We start from the raw sequence: 25,791 nt of genomic DNA on the forward strand, positions 1-25,791 counted from the left end.
GTGACGGAATTAAATTCCTTAAAATTGGAATGTAAAGACAATCTTTGGTTTTTCCAATTTCTTTGGTAGTTCATATGAGGAAGTAAGTACTATCTGCCTTCGCAGAGATCTATATTTTATTCACGTTCCGAATGTGAAGTACCTTTTCTTCTCTCATATATCTTCTACTTCTTATTTATTAGTCACACTTTTACAACGATTGTAAAACATAGTTACTAATACGGAATCAAGCATTCAAGTAGAAGAACCAACTGTTTTGAACTATTCAAGAACAATTTACAACACCTTCGAAAGGTGTGTTCTTGACACTTGCAAGACATTTCTTGCAAATACCCCTTCCAATGTCCATCCTTTCATAAAGAAAGTTTGTTCCCTTGGAGTTTATTTTTATCTTCTTCATTTGACTTCCACCTTTGACTACATTTAGTCATAGTCCCTAAACTCCCACTATCTCTCTTGAAACTTATTTCAATTGTGTTATGCACATCAAACATTTTGGAGAGCATGCGGTTTATTGTTCACTACATAGTTTACAATAAACTTAGTGAACCATTAGGATAGGGACATAAAGGTGAAGTCCTTGCCTAGTTTCCGTCTCGTTAAGTGGTTTATCACTTCAACACTCAATGATTCAAAATCATCATAAGTCCATGTTGATGGACTATTTTTGTCAACCCTAAACATAATTACAAACTTTCAAGAGTTGTTCAAGGCAACTCTCATTTCTTCATACAACAATTTGTAAGTGAAGAATCATGGCACATTAAGTGTCCATGCCTTTGTGCTTTCTTCTCAAGTTCCTTGTTCATGTAACAAAGAAACAAGCACTAAGTGTTTGCATTGACTAAGAGTTGTTCAAAGCAACTCCTATTTCTTCATACAACATTTTGTAATTGAAGAATTATGACATTAAAAGTGTTGTCCTCTTTATGATAGACTTTTCTAACATATTCTTCTAATGATACATTATCAATAGGAAGATTGTGAGGATGAGACTACTTAGGTACATTTACAAGCCATTAAAGACAATCTATGGTTTTGTAGTACCAAGTCTGGAAACTAAAGCTTTCGGCTTTTATTTGTCAAGTGTTGGATAGCGTTTGCAAATATATTGGTAAACAAATACATAACGAATATAAATTGATTGATTTTAAGCCATTTGATCCGGGTCTTTAAATCAAATAGCACCACCCACTATTTTTGGCAAATTCCATATCCCTCATTGGAATTCGAGAGTTTTGGATGAAACTCTTAGTAGGGTATGGGAGACTCACTACTACCAAGCCCACCTCACAATGATATGATGTTGGCTAGCATTAATAATAATGAGAGAGTACGCTTACTCATTTGCATCTAATGCAAGTACCCATCTTATTTGGCCTCTAGAGAATGTCACCTCACAATGATATGATGTTGGCTCCATTGCACTTAGTTAAGTCATTCCCACCATGCTTAGTTCATGAAGGGGTTCAAGAATAGCCTCACGATGATACGATGTCGGCCATCCTCGTTGCCTACACTCACCTCATCAAGTATGTATATAGACTCCTCCTGAGTATAAGCATGCACTTTGCACTCCCCCATGATAGGGTGAAGGCGGTGTACAAGTCATAAACGATTGGAGCCTACCACGGTGGAAGGCCACGAAAGAGTGTTCAAAGCACTCTTACGCTTATCAACTTAATAATGGTTTGGTTGAGGGTTTTAGGTCTCATCACATATAAACATACATTTTAATCTCTATTAAAACAATTTTGGTCCTATTACAACTATTGGTCCATTTGATTGTTTTAGTTGTATATAATACTCCCACTATACTTATAAAATGGTTTTTAAAGTAAGAGTATATGATACTACTAACATAAACTTTGCATTCATTTGATGGACTATATAGTTGCCTTAGGGCCTTAGGATGACTATGAACCTTTTAATTAGATCCAACACGAGCCTTGTGTTGAATCTCGGTCTAGGGATGGTGATTGATTTTAGCTACGCGTTTAATCACATTAAGGCGTGTTGTCTTAGGGGCGTTGGACCCAACTACTTCATTTTCATGCATATCAAATAAAGCAAGAAAGAAGTACTTCAAAGTAAAGGTGAGCTTATGCTCATTACAACATTTGCATAAAACAAATTACTTTAAAGTAAAGAAGGGCTTATGCCCTTTTACAACATTTGATCAAATCAAATTACAACCAAAATCTAATCTACACATTCCCATGGTTCAAACAAATTTGAAACGGCCTTTCAAATAGCTCAATTATATTAGGCTTAGGTTCATAATCACCCTTTAATTAATTAACACTTTAACTAATTAAATAGAATGCAACATTTTCATTTGGTTTTTGTATCCATAAAATTGATTTAAATGGAGCTAAATGAAATGAAAATCCAATTCTCATTTAAAGAGACAAAACAATTTTGTTCTCAACCTAATTTGGGCCAAATTGCAATTAACCTCAACCTTTGGGCAATATTGCAAAAACATAAACTTTTGGGGTCACTTTGTAAGAACACAAAAGTCCACTACTTCATGTAATTACACTAGAACCCAAAATTTAAACAATGCAAAAACTTTATTAAAGGAGCAAAACAATTTGTCCTTTAGCGTTTTTGGACCTAAACGTAAAAACGTAAATTTTTGGGCCAAAGTGCAAATACACAAAAGTATCAAAACTTTATGTAATTGCATAAAAGCCCAAAAAGTACTCCCACTTGAGGGAGGACCGGTCTTGGATAGGAGAAATGAGTGATGTGTGTGTTGATTGCTAAGTTAGACATAAAGCATGCAAGTGGTGCAAGTGGTGTGTGTGAAAGGAAATTAATCCTTACACACCCACCAATATCTCTTACATCTCTTACACCATTTAAACAAGGGTAAATTACATAGTAGCCCCTCAGGTTTGAACTTTATTGCAATCTCATACAACATCTTTAAAACATTTCACTTTCATACCTCAAGTACTATTTTATTTCAATTTCATACAACCGTTAGATTTTCCATCCATGGATCTGTTAAATGCTGACGTGGCTGCCACATATATGACACGTGGCTGCCAAATGTCTGCCACGTGGCAAATAAAATAATTTTTTATTTTTTTTTAAAAAACCTGAAATTGGAAGAAAAAAAAAGGTCCGAACCCAGAAGAAAAAGAAAGAGAAAGAGAAGAAGAAGAAGAAAGAGGAGGGAGGAGAAAGAAGAAGAAGAAGAAGAAAAAAAAAGAAAAAAGAAAGGGGTCCGAACCCAGAAGAAGGAGGAAGAAGAAGAAGAAGAAGAAAAAAAAAAAAAAAGGGACCGAACCCAGAAAAAGGAGGAAGAAGAAGAAGAGAAGAAGAAAGAGGAGGAGGAGGGAGAAGAAGAAGAAGAAGAAGAAGAAGAAGAAGAAAAAAAAAAGAGAAAGGGACCGAACCCAGAAGAAGGAGGAAGAAGAAGAAGAGAAGAAGAAAGAGGAGGAGGAGGGAGAAGAAGACGAAGAAGAAGAAGAAAAAAAAAAAAAAAAAAAAAGGTCCGAACCCAGAAGAAGAAGAAAGAGAGAGAAGAAGAAGAAGAGAGAGAAAAAAAAAAGTGGCAGATATGTTTTTTTTAAAAAAAAAATTAAAAAATTATTTTATTTGCCACGTAGCAGACATTTGGCAGCCACGTGTCATATATGTGGCAGCCACATCAACATTTAACAGATCCATGGATGGAAAATCTAACGGTTGTATGAAATTGAAATAAAATAGTACTTGAGGTATGAAAGTGAAATGTTTTAAAGATGTTGTATGAGATTGCAATAGAGCTCAAACTTGAGGGGCTACTATGTAATTTACCCTTTAAACAAATATCTAACACATTAAATCATTTGAAAAACATAAAACATAAACTTTATGAAATAAATCAAAACTTTGAATCAAAACACAAAACTTTTTGTTCTTGGCAAAAATGTCAAGAACAATGAAGAACATTTATGAAAAACTCAAAAATTTTCCATGAACATTTTTCACCCAAAAACATTCAAAAACCATTCAAACTTTAGGGAAATAACATATAACCAAACTAGGGTACATAGGGGTTCCAAAAGTCACTAAAACACTTTTAACAAGTCAAACAAGAACCCAAAATTCCACCCTTTGGATTTGGCCGAAAATTCCCAAAAACATGGCACCAAATTTTAGCTCCAATATTCATGCTCATATGAACTACATCTACAACATTTGAGATGGCAAATTTTCTAACAAAATTTACATTCAAAGAAACAAGAATAAAGCTTGTAACATATTACAACTTTTAAATCACAAACTATGAACTACAAAACCCAAAAGGATTCACCAACTACTAGACCTAGGCTCTGATACCACTTGAAGGATTATTTTGTGAAAACATGTTCATTTGAATAACATCTATAGCATGTATTTAACAATTAAAAGGCGGAATCATGCTTGCATGCATTCAAAAACAAAACATTAACCATGAAATTCAAAGCCTAGTAGATTAATGAACCAAGACTCAACTCAAAATCAAAGTGAGTTGAAATTTACCTTTGTAGATTCCTCTTTGCATAAGTAAAGGCTAATCACCCAAAGAGAGGGCCTTCATTCCTTGCATCTAAAATCTATGGATTTGGATGGATGAAAAGGTTTCTCCAAGTTCCCAAAATTGAGAACCTCTAAGTATCCACACCAAGGTTAGATTGGAGAAGAAAATGAGTGACCTTGGAGGATTAGTATGGCTAGATACGCCCTCCAAGGGGGCCGGCCTCCTAGAGAGAAAAGGAGAGACATGTTCTCTCCAATTTTCTCCAAAAGAACCCATAATGAATTTAGGCTATAAAGTCCTTTATATAGTCACTTCAAATAAGTGACCTAAAGAACCAAAAAACCATTGTCTCTAACATGGCCGGCCATATAGGGAATTTGGGCTTTTGGGCCTTTGTGAATCTTTATTCATTAAATTGTCATACAACTTAAGTCAATGGGCTTGATGTTCGAAGCCCATTGGGCTTTAAGGTCCAAAACTATCCCGAGGTCTTTAACGAACTTATTCGTTTGATTAATTAACATATTAATTAATCCTTGCCATAAATAATTAAACCATTTAATTATTCTTACTCATCTCCATTGTTTCTTCAATCTCCACCTTACACGGTGTACGATCCATTAGTTTCCTTTTAGCGAGGTAGTGGGCGATTAAAACCATTTCACATCGATTGTGAATTGAAACTTACTTTCAATTCTCCCTTTAGTGATTATACACGTTTAGGGCTTCCACAAACCAAGAGTGACACCTAGCAGCATATCATGGTTACCCAAGCTAATCAGAAGAGGTAGAGAACCTATTCAGTTTAGGATTACAAATGCAATACGGTATTTCTCTAATACAATACTCTTGACCACATTGTTTGGTTTGATAGTTTATTCATGTCTACTATCCAATGTGATTCGTGTGATTATATGATTACCTTGAATTTGATTTATAACGACTTTTCTAAATCTCATTCATACTCTGGCCAGAGATTCTTAATCATATAATAGAGTATTCTCCCCTAAACGGTTTGAAGGTTAGAGATCCCTTGTTGCGCATTCACTTGACTCCATAGCTAAGTGGCTTAACCCCAACGATGCCGTGGACACCCGCGGATGGGGTGACTTTGACATAATCAAAGATCAAGGACTTAACCACAAGACAAACGTGATGCCTCAGGTCAAATGACTACTTTGCATTATCCCAACCATGAGTTCTCATGTGACATGAATATGAGAACTCTTCGTTGATCGTGTTCAGTGAACTCATTCTCTATTGAGCACCTACGTACTTGTTTTGATGTCACACACACCAATGACTCGAGACTAGTCACTCTCCCTGAGAGAATACACAGTACGTACTAATCTTAACGGACTGTCAATGCCCAATTGGCAATCCTATGATCAGGAACGTTTAGGATGTGTCTACGAAAGAATGGTTTCATGAATCTAACTTCTTTAGATTGCATTCTGCCAATCACATATTCCTTGGACTTATCGTTTAAGCATATAACATTTATATGAGACGGCTCAAACAATAATATTTGCCCTTGATATTAAACTAGATTAGTTTAACATGTGAAATGTCCGTAAAGTTTCATCATATGATTGGTTTTAGGGCACATTTCCAACACTTGTAAGGATCCATCTTGACGGAAAGCTCGACCCCTTCTAAGAAGTTAGGATAAAAGGTCATAAATGAAGACTTGCAGGCTACTATGATGGCTGTGATAAAGAGCATGGAGATAAACTCTCTACAAACAAGAAATGAAGTAAGCAAACTATATTCCTTAACAGGACATCTGCAAATGAGGCTAGATCTGGAGTACCTTACCCCAGAAAATGATCGTGCTAGAGAAACCACGAGGGAAACCAGCCTTATGGAGGAATAAGTTATTGCTCTGTTTCTTTTACTCGAAGAAAAAGGAATAAAGGAAAGAATAAGGAAGAATCTGAAGCTAGTAAGCCAGTATTGGAAGAAATACTGGAAGCAGAGTTGCCCGACCCCCTATTTTCACTAAATAATATGGGGCATTGCAAACAAGAAGGAACGAAGTATGGGATGCCCCAGTTGATCGAGGAATCTAGCGGGAAAGGAGAGCTTATCAAAGCAGACAAACCTCCACCTTATAGGCCTTCACCAATGGCCATTAAAGGAGGAGAGTCTAAGTGGAGAAAGCTCGAACCAAGAAAGGAGATTAACTTAGGCAATGATCGTAGCCTAAGGTGGGAATTGCCTTCTTATACCCCACCTAATAATACAGCCAACCAACAACTTAGAGATGTGTTGGCTGAGTTAAGAAGGATGGTGGTGAGGAATGCCCAGCCATAAGCTCGCCCGCTGTTTAGAATCGCTTATCAGAAGCCTTACCCAGAGTTTATTGATGAGCAGAATCCATTTCCTCTCAACTTCATGTTGGAAATATGCCCTGAAAGTCAATCTTTGGAAGAAATCTTTCAGGACAAATGAATCGATGTATGGATGATTCTTATACATCAAATGACAAAGATACTAATTAGGACTATCTCAATAAACGATATATGTCCTGAATAGTGAATCCATGGACAATGGATCGATTGAAGAAGTAATCTAATGAAGTTAGACTACAGAGACCTTCTTCACATAACCATTATGTCCAAAAGGTTCCTGGTCGTTGGATTGACGGAGGGATACTGACAATGCTTAGACCGGTACATACTGTGTCCGCTTCAATTGGAAGGATGGAAAGTCTCATCCCATTTGTGTTGTGACACTAAGACAAGTATGTAGGTGCTCATTAAGGGAATGAGTTCACTGAACACAATCGAAAGAGAGTACTTGCATGGAGGTCTAATCACATGTCAAGCAAGTAACTCTAATGGTTGGAATAATGTAAGTAGTCCTTTGACCTGAGGCATCGTCGTTGTCTTGTGGTTAAGTACTTAATCTTTGATTATGTCAACGTCACTCTATCAGAATGTCAACGGCATAGTTGGGGTTAAGCCACTTAGTCATGAAGGCAAGTGTATGCGCAACAAGGAATATCTAGTCCTCGATAAGAGAGGAAGAATACTCTAAGATATGATTCGGGAATCTTCGGTCGAAGTATCGAGCGTAATAAAGGAAAGCGTTCCTATACGACTCAATTGGATCATATAAGAAGGAATAATCACATTAGGTGTTTGACATGATATATCCATACCCTAATGATGTGATTGAGAGTATTGTATTAGAGAAGGATTGAATTACATTATAATTCCAACTGACTAGGTTCTTCGAATAAACTTCTACATTAGCTTGGGTAGCTATGACATATGGTTAGATGTCACTCATAGCTTGTGAGTTCTTCTAGATGATTAAATGTAGTCGCCAAAGAAGAAAGGTGAATTAAAATGAAGTTTTAATTCACTAAGTGATTGAATTAAATATAAGCAATTGGATTGATGCCAATCACCTCACTGCCTTGCTAATTAGAACCTAAAAGATTGTTCGCCACAACACTATTGTAGTGAGTAACTAATGGATGATGGAAATAATTAATTGGATTAATTAATTGTTGTGATTAATTTAGAAAGTCTAAAGAAATCATAAAAGCGATAAAGATCGTTTTGGGCTTAAGAAACGTTCGGGTTTAATTGGGCCCATTGGGCCTAAACCCATTGGGCTTTTATTCAAGCATTGGATGACTTGAAATAATAAAAGCCCAAAGCCCAAACAAACAACAAAGAGGCCGGCCACTTTAAGGTGGAAAGGGTGAGATATTTAGTCAAGTGTTGACTAGGTTTCTTTTGTCTATATAAAGAACTTTATAAGATATTGTTCATTAGGGTTTTTGTGTGTTAAAACAACAAAGAGGCAAAAGAAAAATAGCTCTCTAAACTACACAAAGGCCGGCCACCAAAGGGGGTTTTTACTAACATCTCTTACACCCTTTTGGTTATTCCTTCATCCTTCTCACTACACTAGTGGGTGAGGATCTTTAGAGGTTTCCTACTTTGGAAACTTGAAGAGAACCTAGGAGCACTCATTCTATCAAAGTGGAGGAGGCAAGGAGGGAAGCTAGGCTCAAGGATTTCAAGGAGCAAAGGGCTTGGAGGTGGTCCATCCTTGCTCTAAAGTCTAGATCAAGAGGTATAAGACTAACCTTCACTTTGTTCTTGATTCTTTAAAATGTTTTGATGCATTATATATAAACCTATGAACCTTGAAGGGGATTTGCATGACTATAGCTTTGATAATATGTTATAAATGCTTCCGCTGCTTTCGTATATTCAATTTGATTTGTATATGCATGATAGTCTATTTGAAATCCCATTCTAGAATCTCATAATTTTCCCTTCACTTCAAGATGCCTGCGTTCCCAACATTTAATGGAGAAGATAACAATGTGTCTTTTAGGGATCACATATTCAAGTTCTCCAACCACTGTGTAGCAATTGATGACAATCCCAATTATAAGTTGAGGTTGTTCGAGAACTCCTTGGTAGGCTTAGCATCTTAGTGGTACTCTTTGTTGCCCCCAAATTCCATTACTGATTGAGGGCAAATAGAGATAGCGTTCCACGAGCAGTTTTACAGGATGGAGCCAGAGATGACCATCAATGATCTAGTTGAGGTAAAACAATACGAGCACTAATCCACTGAAGACTTCATTATGAGATTTAGAAGGACAAGAATGAGATACCAACTTCCTATCAACCATGTCCAACTTATAGTTCTTGCTCAGAAGGCCTTAAGACTACCCTTGAGGAAGAAGTATTATGATGTACAGTTTAATAAGTTGCAAGAGTTGGTGATTGCAGCCACTAAGTATTAAAACACTCATCTAAAACACTACCTTTCTACAAAATTAAAGCTGCCATCCACCAAGTGGAATTTGAATGAGAGCCAGAAGAAAGTGATGGTCATAGGAGAGAGGCGATAGACATGTGTGCAACAGAGATGACCACTCCCTTTAAGCCTTTGATGGTGAAAGGATTGATCCAACCAGTCACAGATCAAAAAGTGGTGATGAACGATGACGGGTTTGTCCCCATAAAACCCCCAAAATACCAGAGCTATTCTTTTGACTTAACCAAGGCTGCATAAATCTATAAGGAATTGGTAAATGCAAGAGTAATTGTGCCCGACAACACTAAAAAACTGCCTAAGCCTGAGGAGTTAAGAGGGAAAAAGTATTGCAAGCTGCACTACACCTTCAATCACTCCATCACCAATTGTGTCCAGTTTAAAGACTGGATACATGATCTCATCATTAAAGGAAAGCTGCTACTAGAGAAACCTCAGGCCAACATGATGATTGATACGGACCCCCTCCCAGAAGCCCCAATAAACGTGATCAACCTAGCATAGGCCAAGGGAGGAAAAGGGAAAGCCACATGGGAAGAAAAAGCAAAATGAAAGATCTAAAGAGGAAACTCTAAAGATGCCCGAAAAATCCAAAATAGCCAATTTGAAGTTGCCAGCAACATGAGCCATCCGTGATCAAGAAATAATCAAGGAAAAAGTACCAAAAGCCAGCAGAAGTGTTTTATGGGCAACATAAAGTTATGAAGGGATCGTTAGCTAATAAGGGCATATATGAGTTCACATGGCTGGAAATTAGAGAAAGCAAGTTAAAAATTGAAAAAGAATTCATTTGATGAAAACGATACAAAAGTCTTAGTCCAACAACTTTCATCTTCAACTAAAGCAAATATTCTAGAAAAATAAGTTTGCATGACGGTGAAAATTCGGCTTAGTTTTCCTAAGTACATATTGCTATTCAAAAGTTAGGTTTTGGAATCCTCAACTTCTTGAGAAATCTTCTCCATTTCTTCTACTTTTTGGGAGAGATGGTTAGTAAGGGTCACTTTCTCGGCTTTAAGAGAAAAAAATTGCTCTTCCAAATGTTGGATTTCATAATCAACCATTGTAATTCTTTCTTGCCTCGTTGACCCTTCTTCCACCAATTGTTGAAGTATGGTTGTACCCTTCACATGTTTTTCCTGATAACACTTCACTCTATTAGCCACCCGCTCCGCCTTCTGATATTGATTCCTTAATGCCCATAAGTTTTCGAAAAAAATCAGGAAAGACTTGTACTGAGTTTGGGACAACAACTGAGCTCGGTGAAGTTCAACAAGGGCCTTTTTTGCATCATAAAGGGTCTTATAGCTGAAAGAAGCGGTAAAATCCTTTTTCATCTAGTCTTTGAAGATTTGGCAAGCATTTTGAAATAAAGGAGATTCGGCAGAGGTTGGAGGTGACTGCAGCTTAGTCTTGATTAGCCCGAACTTCTTCACCAGGTCGGGCAAGGATGATGTTGGCAAAACAGGAGGTACACCACTTGTACCTTCAATTGTAACAGTGGGGGCAGCCTCAGTTAGGAAAGCAGGAAGGATAGTGGAAGTAGCTGCTGCATAAGTCTTGGTTTGTTCACTCACAGGCTCAGGAATATAGATCCTTATGGTACCGTACAGGAGAATGACGAGGAAGATCTTTCTTGCGCAACATGGGCGGTGGGGATTTGCCCGAGCCTTCTCTAAAATCTTGTTGCAAACTGATAACTCATATAGTTCATACATTTATATCATCCATTCCTAGTTCCTTTGTGATATTTTTGAGTTAAACTTGTTGCATTTTACTCTCTTTTGTGTTAGTGTGCAACTAATCATATTTCGTAGCTCAGTTGAGGATATATAAGGCAAAATTGTGCTAAAAGTGGAGAATTGAATAAGCGTGCTGATGTAGACAGAATTAAAAGTGGAAACTAAATATGGTGATGAATATGGCTCTTTATAAGACCAATAACAGAAAAAAAACGTGGGAATTAAATGCCAAATTACTAGGATGTATTGGCAATATGTAACAGCTCTTTAACATTATAAAACCTAGCCTTTCAGCCATTTTCACATACACATTTCAATCTGAGCGAATTTCATAACTCCAGTCACTATTTTTCTCTCTTTTCATCCACACTCAAAACTCCACCCATTCTATACAGTCCAACATCACCAAAGACTCATCCTAACAGGCTGTTCTTGGAGAAGTTCAACATCAGAATTGCTTCAAGGGTTTCCTCTCTCTTTGATTTATTTTCACTCATGTTGTGTATTTCCAATTTCATCTTTGCGAACATGATGTGTAACTAAATTCATAGCTAGGGATTTTGATGTAGCCTTGCACAATTGATCCATGTTTTTATGTTAAAATATTCAATTCATCAATCTATCTCTTGTTTCATTCACTGAATCTTTTGTTAAATTTGTTTTTTAATTTTAATGTTTAATCACCATTAGGATTTCTTACAGATCATTTGATCAAGATTATAGTAAACATCATGCTTAATCTTGGTAAATATGTGAAAGAATGAAGAGAATGCTATGCAAACATCCTGCCATGTATTTGCTTTGGTTCTTTAATGTTTTCTTGCATGCTAAGGACTCTTAATTTGGAACAGAAGTTGAACATCCCAATTAGGTTGTAGATTAGGAGAATTTGATCAAAACCACGCATCATATGGCTGATCATATATATGTAAAATGAACTCTGGAAACAGGTTGGAAATTGAATACCGTTTAACTTTATAAACATGGAGTTGGTTTTGTAATGGTGAACTCGAAATCGTTGGACCCATCCTCATCGTTTCTCAATCAACATATCATTCGTTGTTACATTTTTCTTGCATTTTTAGTTATTCTCATTAACAGCACAAAACCTACATTCAATTTGTTATTTTCATTGTTTAGTTAGAGTTCTTTCAAGGCTAGTAATTTATAGAGGACTAATCAGTCTCTGTGGTTCGACACCCTTACTTGTGCCATTATACTAACCATATATTGCACTCGGAAGGAACACAACAAAATTATGGCGCCGTTGCCGAGAACTGATTTCAGCCCCCTATAATTGCTTGTTCTTCAAACCCTATTTATTTTCATTTTCAATTTAGATTTCTAAATTTCATTTGTTTTCTTTCTATTTCTCAAGTAGTATATGTCCGACAAACTTGCTGAGATACGCCAAAGACTTGAACGTATAAAGAGCCACACTTTTGTGAACTTTCTATCAACTAGTGCTCAAATTAACCGTGAAGAAGAGGATGATCAATCTTCTAAATCAGCGAGTGTAGGTGCTTATTTTGAGCACTCCAATTCTGAGCAAGAAGAAGAGATGGTAGACAATGACAATGACAATCGAGCTTTAAAGGACTATGCTCAGCCAGTTAATCCAAATTCACCTTCATTCATCTTATTGCCTATTGAAGCTAGAAACTATGATCTCAAATCTTCACATTTTCATATGCTTCCTTCTTTTTATGGTTTACCTAACGAAGATCCGTTAGCCCATATTAAAGAATTCTATAATGTTGTGAGTGGTTTACCTTTGCAGGGAGTGAATAAAGCAAATCTGAGGATGAGAGTTTTTCCCTACACATTGAAATATAAAGCTAAGGGTTGGTTAATGACTTTAGCACTGGTTCGCTCACTACTTGGGATGCCGTAGCTAAGAAATTTTTGGAGAAATTTTTCTCTACTCAAATGATAGCTACTTTGAGAGGGCAAATCTTCAATTTTGCACAACATGATGGAAAACCTTTCAATGAATGTTGGGAGCGTTTAAAGGGCTTTTGCTGCAATGTCCACATCATGGGTTACCTCTTTACTTACAAATGCAAATTTTTTATAATGGATTAACTCAAACATGTTAATCAACTGTTGATAATGCAGCAGGTGGGGCTTTGAAGAAAAAGAATGCTCAAGAGTCATATAACATCTATGAGATGTTGGGATCTAATGCTCAACACAAGGATACAAGAGGTAAACAAGCTGGAGTGTTTGAAATGTGCTCAATATGGTGCCCAAGATAGCTGAGGTGTGTGCCATTTGCAACATACCAGGTCATCCTACTTATCTGAAGGGAAAACTAAGAGATTCATGTGGGATTTCTAGTGACTAGCATGCATATACAATTCAAAATTTATATACATAAGCAACGGAAACATGTTATCAAATAATATCAAAGCTATAGTCATGCAAATCCCCTTCAAGATGTATAGGTTTATATATGATGCATCAAAACATTTTAGTGAAGAACAAAGTGTAGGTTTAGTCTTATACCTCTTGATCTAGACTTTAGACCAAGGATGGACCACCTCTAAGCCCTTTGTTCCTTGAACTCCTTGAGCCTACCCTCCCTCCTTGCTTCCTCCACTTTGCTAGAATGAGTGCTCCTTAGTTCTCCTTTAGTCTCCAAAGTAGAAGACCTCTAAAGAGCCACACCCACTAGTGTAGTGAGATGGATGGAGGAATAACCAAAAAGAGAAGAGATGATTAGCTAAAACTCCTCTTGGTGGCCGGCCCTTTGTGTTTTAGAGAGAGAGATATGTTTTCTCCTTTTGTTTAATCAACACAAAAACCCTTATTGAACTTTTCACTATAAAGTTCCTTTTATAACACAAAGAAACAAGTCAACAACTTGACTTTCTCTCTCCCTCTCTTTGGTCGGCCCTATTGTGTTTTGTTTGGGCTTTGGGCTTTTATTATTTCAAGTCATCCTATGCTTGAATAAAAGTCCAATGGGTTTAGGCCCAATGGGCCCAATTAAACCCGAACGTTTCTTTAAGCCCAAAACGATCTTATATCGCTTTTATGATTTCTTTAGACTTTCTAATTAATCACAACACTTAATTAATCCAATTAATTATTTCCATCATCCAGTAATTACTCACTACAAGAGTGTATCGGTGTACAATCATTTTAGGTTCTAATTAGCAAGGCAGTGAGGTGATTGGCACAAATCCAATTGATTATATTTAATCCAATCACTTAGTGAATTAAAACTTACTTTTAATTCACCTTCTTCTCTGACGACTACATTTAATCATCTAGAAGAACTCACAAGCCATAAGTGACATCTAACCATATATCATGGCTACCCAAGCTAATGTAGAAGTGGTTCGGAGAACCTATTCAGTTGGAATTACAATGTAATTCGATCCTTCTCTAAACAATACTCTCAATCACACTATTAGAGTATGGATATATTATGTCAAACCCCTAATGTGATTATTCCTTCTTATATGATTCAATTGAGTCGTATAGGAACGCTTTCCTTTATTACGCTCGATACTTCGGCCGAAGATTCCCGAATCATATCTTAGAGTATTCATATTCTTAGAGTATTCATCCTTTCATAACGAGGATTAGAGATCCCTTGTTGCGCATTCACTTGCCTTCATGACTAAGTGGCTTAACCCCAACTATGCCATGGACACACGCGAATGAAGTGACTTTGACATAATCAAAGATCAAGTACTTAACCACAAGACAACGATGATGCCTCAGGTCAAAGGATTACTTACATTATTCCAACCATTAGAGTTACTTGCTTGACATGTGAGTAGACCTCCATGCAAGTACTCTCGTTCGATTGTGTTCAGTGAACTCATTCCCTTAATGAGCACCTACATACTTGTCTTAGTGTCACCACACGAATGGGATGAGACCTTCCATCCTTCTAATTGAAGCGGACATAGTATGTACCGGTCTATGCATTGTCAGTATCCCTCCGACAATCCTATGACCAGGAACCTTTTGGACATGATGGTTATATGAAGAAGGTCTCTGTAGTCTAACTTCATTAGATTACTTCTTCAATCGATCCATTGTCCATGGATTCACTATTTAGGACATATATCGTTTATAGAGATAGTCCTAATTAGTAACCTTGCCATTTGATGTATAAGAGGCATCTATACATCCATTCATTGTCCTGAAAGGTTTCTTCCAAAGATTGACTTTCAGGGCATATTTTCCAACATTATCAATGTTCAGGTAGTGAGGCTTATCTCGAATTTGTCCAAGAGCAAGTGAATCTCATGAACTCTTACATTCAGAGGCCACGAAATGACCCATTCTTTAATACATACAACCTTGGTTGGAAAGATCATCCCAATCTATCATGGAAAAATAACAATCAGTTTCAACATTTCCAACCAAAGCATGCTACTACACTTGAAGATACTGTCAAATTGCTAGCCCAAAACACTGTTCAATTCTAGCAAACTACCAATGGTACTCTCCAACAACATTCGATTACTCCAACCAAAATGGAGACATAATTAGGTCAGATTGCTGATGCTTTGAGTCAAAGAGAGCTGGGGAAGTTTCCGAGCCAATCGGTGATACTTCAAATGAACCAAGAGCAAGCCAAAGCAATCACTACACTTAGAAGTGGTAAGGTTATTAATAATGGAGTTGGCAATGAAGTTACTAATGAATCTGATCATGTGAATACAGGTGCGACTCAAGAAGAGAATGAGAAACCAAATGACGAACCAAGCAATGTCACTTCTTCATTTGAAGCACCAAATCTCCATAAGGCTGAAAAACCTTACACTCCTCCCATCCCATTTCCTGGAAGACTTGCCAAAAGCAAGCAGAATAAGTCATTTAAAGACATTTTTGATATTTTAAATAAAGTGAATGTTAATTTACCTTTGCTTGATGTCATTAGGAATATGCCAACGTATTGGAAATTTGTCAAAGAGCTAAACAACTATAAGAGGAAGTATGGACCTAATAAGAAAGTGATGGTGTCTGAAAATGTGAGTGTTGTGCTTCAAAGAAAGCTTCCACCAAAACTTAAGGATCCGAGCAGTTTTTCTATCAATATCACTATTAGAGACAAGCGAGTTGAAAAGGCTATGCTCGATTTGGGTGTTAGCATCAATTTAATGCCTTATTCAGTGTACCTTCAATTAGGTTTGGGGGATTTGAAGGCAACAACTATTTCATTGCAACTTGCTGATCGATCAGTGAAATATCCAAGAGATATAGTGGAAGATATCTCAGTTCAAGTTGACAAACTAATTTTGCCTGCTGATTTTGTAGTTTTGGACATGGAAGATACTCCTATACATGATCGTGAGTTACCAATTTTGCTTGGGAGACCTTTATGGCCACTGCAAAGGCTATCATAGACGTGAAAAATGGTCTTCTCACCATGACTGTGCTAGGAGAAACTATGCAATTCAAAGTGTTTGAATCTCTTTCTCACCTTTTTAGTTTACTTGATTGTTGTTCGATTGATGTGCTTGATTTGCTTGTTTTCTATAACTTTTTGCAGACACAATCTAATGATCCATTACAATTTGTTTTAAGTCAATCTCAAGATGATTTTGACGCAGAATATGTACTCATGGAAGTGGTGGCTGCCTTGGAAGCATTAAAACCATATCCCTCCACTATTTCACCTCTTATATAGTCATTACAACCATTTGCCACACATCTGATCCCTTCCATTGTTAAACCTCCAAAACTTGAACTTAAACCTCTTCCACCACATATAAAATATGCTTACCTTGCTGAATTTGAAACTCTCCCAGTTATCATAGCATTTGACCTCAGCCCATTGGAAGAAGATAAGCTAATTAGGGTGTTAAAAGAGTTCAAATCAGCCATTGGTTGGTCTATTGCAGATATCAAGGGAATAAGCCCCACCATGTGCATGCATCAAATTTTATTGGAGGAGGGAGCAAAACCAACCCGTGAACCACAACGAAGGCTCAATCTACACCTGAAAGAAGTAGTGAGAGCTGAAGTGTTAAAGTTGTTAGATGTGGGTATCATATACCCAATTTCAGACAGCAAATGGGTAAGCGCTGTTCAAGTAGTGCCTAAGAAGATTGGAATCATGGTAGAGCTTGTACAAATAAGATCTGCAGCTAGTTGGCGTGTTTGCACCGAATACAGGAAGTTGAATTCGCACACTAGAAAAGATTATTTTCCTATGCCTTTTATTTATCAAATGCTTGAGCGATTAACTGGTTACTCACATTATTGTTTCCTTGATGGATATTCAGGTTATAATCAAATTACAATAGCTCCGGAAGATCAAGAAAAGACTACATTCACTTGTCCCTTTGACACTTTTGCATATAGGAGGATGCCTTTTGGCCTTTGCAATGCCCCAGCAACATTCCAAAGATGTATGTTGGCAATATTTTCAGACATGATTGAGAGATTCATTGAGGTATTCATGGATGACTTTTCATTTTTTGGTTCTTCTTTTGATCATTGCCTTAACCATCTGTCTCTAGTGCTTCAAAGATGTCAGGAAACAAATTTGATTCTTAATTGGGAAAAGTGTCAATTTATGGTGAAACGAGGTGTTGTCTTAGGCCATGTAATATCCATCAAGGGAATTGAAGTTGACAAAGCCAAAATTGACATCATCTCAAATATGGCAACCCCTACTTCAGTGAAAGGAGTCAGAAGCTTTCTAGGACATGCTGGTTTTTATCGTCGTTTAATTAAAGGTTTTTCCAAAATCACTCGTCCTTTGTGCAGTCTTTTGGCTAAAGATGTTGTATTTGACTTTGATAAAGGTTGTATGAATGTGTTTGACACCTTGAAACATGAACTAACCTCTGCTCCTATTATTATGGCACCATATTGTTCTTTACCTTTTGAATTAATATGTGATGCTTCTGATTATGCTCTTGGTGTTGTTTTAGGTCAAAGAGTGAATAAACTCCCACATGTGATCTACTATGCAAGTCGGACATTAAATGATGCTCAACTTAATTACTCTACAACCGAAAAAGAGTCATTTCCTATTGGGTTTGCTTTAGAGAAATTTCGTTCATATCTTGTTGGCTCTAAAGTGATTGTTTACTCTAATCATGCAGCTCTTAGGTACTTGTTGACAAAGAAGGATGCCAAACCACGCTTGATTAAATGGATACTCTAGTTACATGAGTTTGACTTGGAAATTCGAGATAAGAATGTGAGTGAAAATGTTGTTGCTGACCACTTGTCATGCATTGTTGATGAAAACCATGGAGATGGACAAATTTTGCCTCTCAACGAATCATTCCTGGATGAACAACTCTTTGTCATTCAAGAAAAAGAGCCATGGCATGTTGATTTTGTTAACTATCTTGCTTATGGTGTAATTAGAGATGATTTCACTTTTCAGGAGAAAAAGAAGTTCCTTTCAATGGTGAAATACTATGTGTGGGATGATCCATATTTGTTCAAGTATTGCCCTGACTAAATCATCCTAAGATGTGTCCCGGAGAGTGAGTAGCAAAGCATATTAACATTCAGTCATGCATTGGCATGTGGAGGACATTTCGGTGCCAAAAAGACAGCTTTAAAGGTTTTACAATCTAGTTTCTTTTGGCCTACATTATTTAAAGATGCTTTTGATTTTTTTTCTCAGTGTGATAGGTGCCAGAAAATGGGGAACATCAGCAGAGGAATGAAATTCCATTAAACAACATTTTGGTGGTGGAGCTGTTCGATATGTGGGGAATCGACTTCATGGGACCATTTCTATCCTCATTTGGATACATATACATACTAGTGGCAGTAGATTAGGTATCCAAATGGGTTAAAGCAGCAGCTACACGAACTAATGATCACAAGGTTGTTTTGAATTTTCTTAAGGATCTGATTTTTTGTAGGTTTGGAACTCCGAAAACTATCATTAGTGATGGTTGTAGCCACTTCTGCAACAAACCCTTAAAGGCATTGATGAAGTACAACATCACACATAAGGTAGCAACTCCATATCATCCTCAAACCTCGGGCCAAGTAGAGATCAGCAATAGGGAAATAAAGAACATTTTGATGAAGATCGTCAACCCTACGAGGAAGGATTGGTCACTTAGGTTGAATGATGCACTTTGGGCTTATCGAACAACATACAGGACCCTAATTGGAATGAGCCCTTGTCGACTTATGTTCGGAAAGGCATGTCATTTTCCAATAGAGCTCAAACACCGTGCATATTGAGCCATAAAAAAAAGTTCAATTTTGATCTCAAAGAAGCTGGTACAGTGAGGAAGCCTCAATTTAATAAGTTGGACGAGCTTAGAACTGAATCATATGAGAATGCTAAGATCTACAAAGAATGAACCAAGCTCTACCATGACAAAGTAATTCTTAGGAAATAGTTTCAACTGTTGGAAATATGCCCTGAAAGTCAATCTTTGGAAGAAACCTTTCAGGACAAATGAATTGATGTATGGATGACTCTTATACATCAAATGGCAAAGACACGAATTAGGACTATCTCAATAAACGATATATGTCCTAAATAGTGTATCCATGGACAATGGATCGATTGAAGAAGTAATCTAATGATGTTAGACTACAGAGACCTTCTTCACATAACCAAATGTCCAAAAAGGTTCCTGGTCATTGGATTGTCGGAGGGATACTGACAATGCTTAGACCGGTACATACTGTGTCTGCTTCAAATGGAAGGATGGAAAGTCTCATCCCATTCGTGTTGTGACACTAAGACAAGTATGTAGGTGCTTATTAAGAGAATGAGTTCACTGAACACAATCGAACGAGAGTACTTGCATGGAGGTCTACTCACATGTCAAGCAAGTAACTCTAATGCTTGGAATAATGTAAGTAGTCCTTTGACCTGAGACATCGTCGTTGTCTTGTGGTTAAGTACTTAATCTTTGATTATGTCAAAGTCTCCCCATTCGCGGGTGTCCACGGCATAATTGGGGTTAAGCCACTTAGTCATGAAGGCAAGTGTATGCGCAACAAGGAATCTCTAATCCTCGATAAGAGAGGAAGAATACTCTAAGATATGATTCGGGAATCTTCGGCCGAAGTATCGAGCGTAATAAAGGAAAGCGTTCCTATACGACTCAAAAGAATCATATAAGAAGGAATAATCACATTAGGGGTTTGACATAATATTTCCATACTCTAGTAATGTGATTGAGAGTATTGTTTTAGAGAAGGATCGAATTACATTGTAATTCCAACTGAATAGGTTCTCCGAACAAACTTCTACATTAGCTTGGGTAGCCATGATATATGGTTAGATGTCACTCATGGCTTGTGAGTTCTTCTAAATGATTAAATGTAGTCGTCAGAGAAGAAGGTGAATTAAAAGTATGTTTTAATTCACTAAGTGATTGGATTAAATATAATCAATTAGATTGGTGCCAATCACCTCACTGCCTTGCTAATTAGAACCTAAAAGATTGTTCACCAATACACTATTGTAGTGAGTAACTAATGGATGATGGAAATAATTAATTGGATTAATTAAGTGTTGTGATTAATTTAGAAAGTCTAAAGAAATCATAAAAGCGATAAAGATCGTTTTGGGCTTAAAGAAACGTTCGGGTTTAATTGGGCCCATTGGGCCTAAACCCATTGGGCTTTTATTCAAGCATTGGATGACTTGAAATATATAAAAGCCCAAAGCCCAAAGCCCAAATCCAACACAAGACGCCGGCCACTTTAAGTGGAAAGGGAGAGATATTTAGTCAAGTGGTTGACTAGGTTTCTTTTTGTCTATATAAGGAACTTTATAGAGATTGTTCAATAGGGTTTTTGAAGTGTTAAAACAACAAAGAGGCAAAAGAAAAATAGCTCTCTAACACTACAAAGGCCGGCCACCTTAGGGGTGTTTTACTAACACATCTTTCACCCTTTTGGTTATTCCTTCATCCTTCTCACTACACTAGTGGGTGAGGATCTTTAGGGGTTTCCTACTTTGGAAACTTGAAGAGAACCTAGGAGCACTCATTCTAACAAAGTGGAGGAGGCAAGGAGGGAAGCTAGGCTCAAGGAGTTCAAGGAACAAAGGGCTTGGAGGTGGTCCATCCTTGGTCTCAAGTCTAGATCAAGAGGTATTAGACTAAACCTTCACTTTGTTCTTCTCTAAAATTGTTTTGATGCATTATATATAAACCTATGAACCTTGAAGGGGATTTGCATGACTATAGCTTTGATTTTATTTGATATATTGCTTCTGTTGCTCATGTATATAAATTTTGAATTGTATATGCATGCTAGTCATTTAGAAATCCCATATGTTAAACTCTTAATTTTCCCTTCAAGTGGTATCAGAGCCAAAGGTTTATGTATAATGTGTCCTTTTAGATTTTATGCATATGGGTATTAATATTATGTATGACATGATTATTGCTTCATTCAAAATGAGTTTATCTTTTGTTTTTCAATAGTTGAAAAATGTTAGTCAAAAGTTGAGAAAGATATGTATGCAAAATATGTTTTGTATGCATGAATGAAAAATGAGTTTAGAACTAGTTTGACATATTATTTCTTCATTTAAAGAATGTTTATCTTTTGTTTTTCAATGGTTGAAAAATATAAATCAAGAGTTGAAAAAGATATGCATGTAAAAGTTGTTTTGTATGCATGAATGAAGAATAAGTCATGAACAAAAATTTGGGGTTTTGAACCAAAGGGAGGGCACGGTTTTGGGGGTGGTTTTGGGTTGTGTTTGTGCTTTATTGTAAACCACTCTCACATCCTTTTAAAGCTAGAAAGAAGTGTTCTTGTCACTTTTGTTTTTGGGTTTGAAAAATCACCAAGAATATACAAATCTTGAAAAATGTGTTCATGGTTTTGTTCTTGGTGTTCATAGTTTGGTTTTGGGTGAAAATGGTTTTATTTGGTTTTCATGCATTGTTTTGTGGTTTTGGATGATGTACATATCATCCATAGCCATATCAAAAATTTATTAAATCCTAGACTTGACTAGGAGATTTCCATCACCCTTTTACTAAAGTCTTTGAAGCCAAAACCAAGTGACAAGCAAAATTTAATTTTTTCTACATAATGTTGATTTAATGCATGTTGTGTAAGATTGTGTAAGAGATCTCCCATCGCCATTAAGTGGCCGGCCTCCCCTAGTGGATTTATCCACTTGTGGGGCTATTTTGTAATATTTGAAAAGTAGATATTTTATACTTTTGAGTATTTACGGTTTGACCCCTAACTTTTTCATATTTGCATTTAAGCCCCTACTAACTAGAAAGTTAAAATATTTTATTTTAATTTTGTTAGTTGTTTAAACTCATAATACTCTTATGCCCATATGCACTAAATCTAATTGTTTATGTTGCATTCCATTTGACTATTTGATGTGATTAAATAGTTAGAAAAATGGGTGACTATGGACTTATGCCTTAAACTATAATTGAGCTATGAGATAAGGCGCTAAAATGAAATTGTTTGAACCTTGGGAATGTGTTATAATTACTGTTTTAATTGGACCTTGTCACGTTTGACGTTAATCTATCTCTTCCCTTTTTGTATATGTAATTTATAGGAATTTGTACAAATCGGTTTGTAATTCTTATTACTTCTTAATCTCTATTCGTTAGTCCTTAAAGGTTTCTTCTAAAGATTGACTTTCAGGGCATATTTCCAACAATCTCCCACTTGCACTAAAGTCAATCACTAGTGTATCTTATACATCTTATTGAGAGAGCTTTATGCTCGTAGGTTAACTTGGTTATGTATTAATCCCTTTTATTATTTAAAAGGGATTTTCTTATCAAATGTTTCCAAAACATTTGATGATGTCTCTTTATTGTGTTCGAATACTTTGATGAGACCTTGATTCCATGGCTTGAGCTATCGCCCCATTACATCGTAGTACCCTACTGACGACCTTATGATTTGGATTCAATCATTGGTTCTAAAAGAACCCCTTCCATTCAAAACACCTTTTGAAGCAGTTTCTAAAACTATATATCGACATATATTTCGTTTGTATACTTTATACAAACTTTGCTCCAACCTTGAGACCATTGTAGTACAATACTAACAATCATTCATATGATTAGTACTTCATCCATTATGAAGTTCCATTTGTTAAAATGGCTTATTTTCACTTTGGTTAACAACCTAAGTGAATGCACGCTTCCAGAGTCCCACTCTGATGTTTCTTTCTTAAAGGCAATAATACTCTTTCAGTTGCTTTGGTTCTGATCCTGGGATATAGTAATATCTTAAAGTGACAACCCCGGTGGTTCTTCACCTTTGGATATCTACTTCACAAGTCAATACATGTGTCCCTTTTGTGATTTTATGACACATTCATTATAAGGGTTATGTAAGTGATTTCCTATCACATAGGAAAATGCTTTCTTAAATCTACAACATTTGAGATTTAATTCCCATATAACATTAATGAGATAGCCTTGCTATATCAATAAGTCCAATTTCAAGTCTATACTTCAAAATTGACCGTGTCATGTTTTGTCATTTTTCGAGTAACATCTATGTTTTATCAAGTCTATCAAATAGACTTTATTCATATCTTGTTGCTCAAATTATGACATCACTCCCACTGGCCTTGTTGTAACTTAGCATTCATTCAAAAATAACAATTATATTTTCTTGATTTGAATGCATATTGCTCCCACTAACTTAAATGAATCACACACAAAAGAATTCCTTCTCAAGTAATTCCATGAAATGTGTGACTTGCTTTATCAAGTCTATTCATTTAAATTATATGGTGTCATACACCATACTTCAAGTTTTAGTCATACTAAGACCTTTAATGTAGTCATATAAGAATTATCCAAGTCTTTAGTGGAAGCATGGCTCCTACTAAGGATATAGAAACTCAACCATTCCTTCTAGGTGGTTGATATAATTCTTTATTAAAACTACATAGAGCGTTTATAGTTACAGGAGATGTTGAATTTGGATTGTCTTGTTGTTAAACCATATGTTGTGACTCATTTTGAAACTATTTCCCTTTTGTTTCATCAACTTGTCCATATGCTTAATTTATTTAGCTTGTTCTCATAAAAGAGAATGATGGACAACTCCCAACATATAACCATTTTATGCTAGGTTGACGAAACCAACATTCAAAGACTATTCTTTAGAATGTCACACAACATAGAATTTTAACGTTTGAAGAGCTTGAGTCCTTTTAACAATTAAAATTGCAAACTCTTAATAATAGTCGAATACTATTATTCTTTAGACAACTATAAACCAATCATATTCAAGTTTATATCCATTTTCACACCTCCCACTATTTCTCATGACTTTAATGATAAATCATTTCATATATTCAAAATGTATGAAAGTGGAGTATATTGGAAGAAGACATTGTGTAGTAGCCTTAAAACATTTCAAGCTTATTTGTTTCAATCTTCACTAAGTTAATGTCTTGTTATTAAGTGACTAAAGTCTTTAAACATTTTATAGATTTAGACACTTCTTTCTTGGTTTAATCACTAACACAATTGACATTTTAAAACCTTTTAAAGAATGCCCAATCATTTGTTCAAAACTACTAATTGAATCAAGAGTGATCTTGATCATTGTGTTTCAAGTGATAACCATATAAGAAATGTTTTTCTTATTACTTATATCATTATAATGTGATCTTCCTTTTCTTCAAGAAAGGATACTCTAGACTTTTGTCAATTCATATAGAACTCATAGGTAGACAAATGGAACCAAATCTAAAGATTCATTGTATCCTTTTATGTCCTACATGTGAGATCTATCCATAATTGATAAATCTAAAGTTTGGTTATCACATTACAATAAGTGATATAACTCTTGTATCTCATCTAGGATACAACAAGACAATTTTCAATTCATAACACTACTTTAAGGAAATAGTATATTAAAAAGGCATTTCTTCACATTACATTAATATGATATTTCAAACATTCATAATGTTTAATACAAAAAGTATTAGCTCTATACATTTAGAGACTAATATAAATACCTTTATACATTTAGGCACTAATAGTGGTCTTCCATCATATGAAGCCACATAATAAGTTCTTAACAAAATAAGAAAGTTTAAAGACAATCTTTAATGCCTAACAAACTTCCTAAGTAGTAAGCAAAAAACATAGTGGCCGAACCCTTCACCACATTTTTCTTGCTTGTTCATCTTCTACTTGGCTTCTCCACCTATATACAATTATACAAGTAATCAGCTCTTTATATCAAATATAAATATTTAGAAGATCTAACATTCAGAATTGAAGATAAGAACATAAACCATACCTTGTGGCTTGTCCTTAAGACTTGCAAGGTATAACCTGCAATTCCTCCTCCAATGCCCCTCCTTTCCACAGTGGTGGCAAGTCCCTTTGGGCTCCTTTGCCTTCTTTTTCCTCACTCCTCCTTTCGGTTTAGGAGTGGGTGACTTATTCTCCTTCCCTTTGCCTTTGCCTTGCGGCTTGGCCTTGGAAGATGATGGCTTGTTATAGACTACTGCAGAAGTCCCTACAACATTCTCTTTCTTCATAGTCTTCTCGGCAGTTACTAACATATTTAGTAACTCAGAGAGAGTACTATCCATCTTATTCATATTGTAGTTCATTATGAACTGCGCGAATGAATCAGAAAGAGAAGCCAATATGAAGTCCTGGGCCAATTCCTCGTCAAGTGGAGTACCAAGGTTCTCCAATTGTTCAATGAATCCTATCATCTTCAGTACATGTTGGTGTACTGGAGCCCCCTTGACCATCTTGGTCTTCACAA

At 36.2% G+C, this 25,791-nt stretch overlaps 1 non-coding gene across 1 annotated transcript; it reads right to left on the bottom strand.

Moving 5' to 3' along the window:
• Positions 1–13,011: 13,011 nt before the first annotated feature.
• Positions 13,012–13,117, bottom strand: LOC114825296 (small nucleolar RNA R71). The gene has a single exon (XR_003773938.1). It is a non-coding gene; the product is annotated as a small nucleolar RNA R71 (small nucleolar RNA).
• Between the last annotated feature and the right edge of the window lie 12,674 nt (positions 13,118–25,791).

This window comes from Malus domestica, chromosome 05 (assembly GCF_042453785.1).
Source record: "Malus domestica chromosome 05, GDT2T_hap1".
In the NCBI taxonomy this organism is placed as follows: Eukaryota; Viridiplantae; Streptophyta; class Magnoliopsida; order Rosales; family Rosaceae; genus Malus; species Malus domestica.